The sequence below is a fragment of the Notamacropus eugenii genome, chromosome 5, assembly GCF_028372415.1.
Source record: "Notamacropus eugenii isolate mMacEug1 chromosome 5, mMacEug1.pri_v2, whole genome shotgun sequence".
Lineage (NCBI taxonomy): Eukaryota > Metazoa > Chordata > Mammalia > Diprotodontia > Macropodidae > Notamacropus > Notamacropus eugenii.
In genome coordinates, this window is record NC_092876.1 from 376,240,664 (window position 1) to 376,244,512 (window position 3,849).

The window sequence follows — 3,849 nt, forward strand, 5'->3', positions numbered from 1 at the left end:
ACATTTGTCTTTATTGTCTTCTTCTGAGCTTGCATCTTCGTCTCTGTCTCCATAGAAGCTTGTTATGGTCAGATTCTTTTTTTCCCATTCTATTTCTTGATTTTGAGCCTTATGTTAAAATTGGCTTCTTCCCAGTGTGGAAGTGGAGAACACTATTTCAAGTTTCAGGCTTTTTTTTTTTATTCTTTTATTATTATTATTATTTTTTTTCAGTTATTTGTTGTTTATTCAGTATTTAGGGTTAGTATGACACTTGAGGAATTGGTTGTGTTGTTGTACACATACAGATCTTTTTATATAATATGGAAATTTACAGCTATTTATATATATACATGTATATAGGCAGACAAAATCAGGTCCTCTAGAAAGGTGATACATGGGGGCCATGCTGTAGTGCCCTAATGGAGGGGAGGCACAAAGGTAATCAATGCATCAATAAAGAATTACTACTGTATGGTGTTTTGTATCCAGGAGTGTTGTCTTCTGGACCTAAGGGAACTTGTAGCACCTACATACAAAGCAGGTAGTTTATATACCTGTGGGCCACTGGCTCTGCTTGACACCAACCACTGAGACTATACAGGTCATATTCAGCATCATATGCAAACTACAACAGGGTTCTATTCCCCATTTCTAACTTTAGGAAGAAACTAGAGTATGTTCACAGGTTTTACACTTCTGGTGTTTAGTCGCTAATCAGAGGAAGGATTTGGTCTATCTGAGAAGCAGATCATACATAACCCCTCAACCCCTGTCCTGTTCTCTTTATGGTAGCACATTCAAAGGCTTTAAAATTGCAGCCCCTTCTGGATTCCCCAAAGAGTATCTTCACTCTTCTTTAAACGGCTCTCCTCCTCCGGATTCAGGTTGACCTTTACCACATCTGAAATGCCATTCTGCCCCAAGACACATGGGACACTAAGGAAGACATCCTCTTTAATGCCATATAGGCCCTTAATCATGGTGGAAATTGGATGCACTCTCCTAAGATTCTTCATAATGCTTTCTGCCAGATCTGCCACAGACAAACCAATGGCCCAGGAAGTGTAGCCCTTCAGTTTGATTACCTCATAAGCACTTTCAACCACCTGTTTATGAACATCTTTCCAATTTTCTGCATCAGAATCAGTTCCCAAAGAAGGATGAAGGTTCTTTAGAGACACACCAGCAAGATTTACACCACTCCACACAGGAACACTGGAGTCTCCATGTTCCCCAAGGACCCATCCATGACAACTTAAAGAATGGACACCAAGTCTCTCCCCCATTAGGTAACGGAAACGGGCAGAATCCAGATTGGAACCACTTCCAATAACACGGTTTTTAGGAAAGCCACTTAGCTTCCAGGCCACATATGTCAAAATATCCACTGGATTGGAAACAATAAGCAGCTTGCAATTAGGGCTGTATTTAACAATATTAGGAATGATGAATTTAAAGATATTCACATTACGCTGGACCAAATTAAGACGACTTTCTCCCTCTTGTTGACGTGCCCCAGCCATAACAATGACCAGCTTTGAGTTTGCAGTCACACTGTAGTCTTTGCCAGAAACAATCTTTGGCGTTTTGACGAAAAGGCTGCCATGCTGGAGATCCATCATCTCTCCCTTTAGTTTGTCTTCTATTACATCAACTAGGGCAAGTTCATCCGCCAATTCCTTTGTTAAGACACTAATGGCACATGCCATGCCAACTGCACCAACCCCAACAACAGTGATCTTGTTCTGGGGAACCTGGTCCTCCTTTAGGACATTCAAGATAAGCTGATCCTTGACAGTTGATGCCATTTTGGAGGGTAGCTGGGGGGATAGCTGGTCAGGCTGCGAAAGTTCTGAGATAGATGAGAGGTTGCTGCTCCCAGGCTCGCACCAAGTTTCAGGCTTTTTTGCACTGTTGTTTTCAGAGCTAGTTCTAGGAGGTTGAAAGTTTTTGATGCTTCTAAGGAGGTGCAACTTGGGGAAAGGTGTGGTCATTGCTATTCTGGTCTACACTCTGGTCCTTACCAAGGAAGGATCCCTGATCCCTTGGGATTAAATTTGATACTACTCCTCAAGCCCCCTGCCCCCTTGTGACCAAAAGCAATATTGCTCCTTAGGGCTTTTGCTCCCTCTTGCAAAATTGCTCCTCTCCACCTTTGAACTCTTATCCAGAAGTGAGTAAAGGTACTGGATTTGCTAAACAGATCTAGTCCTATGTTCAGTGCTCTCAAATGGATTCCCTTTGTTCTCTTTCTGACCAATTGTCAGGATCCCTCAACACCTTTGCTTTAAAAACTCCCACAGCTACTGCTGCTTCTGTTACCACCATGTAGTCCTACCAGTCATATTTCATCCACATGGACTCTGGACCAGCCTCTATCCAGATGTCACATATTTCTCTTTCTTACCTTCTTAGTTGTCTTGGACTGGAAGAAAGTCTCACCGAACCTTTTGTTGACTGTCAATCCAGAGTTCAACTTAAGGCATTATTTTAAAGTTCTTTGGAGGGGAATATTGGGAGAGTTCAACTGAGTGCTTCTATTCCACCATTTTGGTTTTGCCTCCAGAAGTCTCAAATCATGAATTTTTTAAATGCACATAATAAAATACAAAAGACTACAAATTAAATCAATTATATGGAAATACAGGTAGATTGAGTTCATTGGACTAGACTGTTCCTGAAGCTCCTTCTAGATTTATAACCCTTTGAGGTGTAAGAAAAGTAACATAATCATTTGAAGATTTTTCAATATACATTCGTGATTCTACCGATTTCTACTTACCAATTATCTCAGACATCAATAATATTTATAAATTTATCTAACAATACTGACCCTAGCACTGATATTCAGGCCATTTAGTGACTTAGACTTTGGTACTCAAAGGAGTATTTATTCACATCTATCTTTTGTTCCCAATTTTCTATTCGTGATGAAACTTTTCCTCTAGCTCAAAACTGATTCTAATTTTTAAAATAGCTTTAATTTTTTGTGGAATATAATACAAACATATTTATTCTATAAAATACTACCAGATTATTCAGACATGACTTCCCTTTCAGAAGCCAAATAAACAGCAATTATTTATAAGTCCTTTACTATGCTTATAGATTTTGTAAATTTACTTCCCTTTAGGACAATCATTCAAGTATTCATTGGTCTTACTATATTACAGGTCTCAGAAATGTGCCTTATGTGAAAGTTAGACCTACTATTCTAGCTTTCCAAGAGTCTTTATTGGTGTCATTTTTTAGGATGAAAGTCACTTTGGCAATCCACCAATATTCTAGCACAGTAGTCCTTTGCACATTCTGAGAATGTAATGCTAATATGACCAGTTTATAACAGGAACAAAAGGGTCCATGACTAAGAAATATGCAAGAAAAATGGAGTTCCTTTCTATGGAGAAGAAAGTTTAGCTTTTGAAGATTTGTCATAAGATGCAGCTACATGGTGCATATTTATGCACCATGCATAAATATGACTAAATCAAGTTTCAAAAGTTTAAAATGTTGAATTCATTAACCTTTTGAATGGGGGAAACCAGAGTTAAACAGTATCTGTGTAATACAATGATATTTCTATAACTCAACTGAGCATTTTTTACCTATAATATAGTATTATATATGTCTGTATGTATATATATATATATAGATATAGATATAGATATACATAATACCTACAATATAAGTATTATATGCCTATAGATAGAGGAAAGGAGTTATTTTTCCACAATCAGACAAGAATTTTAACACTTCCTATTCCCTTCAATATTAATCAAAGGGGCATAGCAGATAGAGTGCTGTACTTGGAGTCAGAAAGGTCTTTCTTAGACTCCTGTTTTAAGATATTATGGTTTATGACTTTAG

At 38.0% G+C, this 3,849-nt stretch overlaps 1 pseudogene; it reads right to left on the bottom strand.

Moving 5' to 3' along the window:
- Nucleotides 1-208: 208 nt before the first annotated feature.
- On the bottom strand, nt 209-1,858 carry LOC140506780 (L-lactate dehydrogenase A chain pseudogene; annotated as a pseudogene).
- Nucleotides 1,859-3,849: the final 1,991 nt, after the last annotated feature.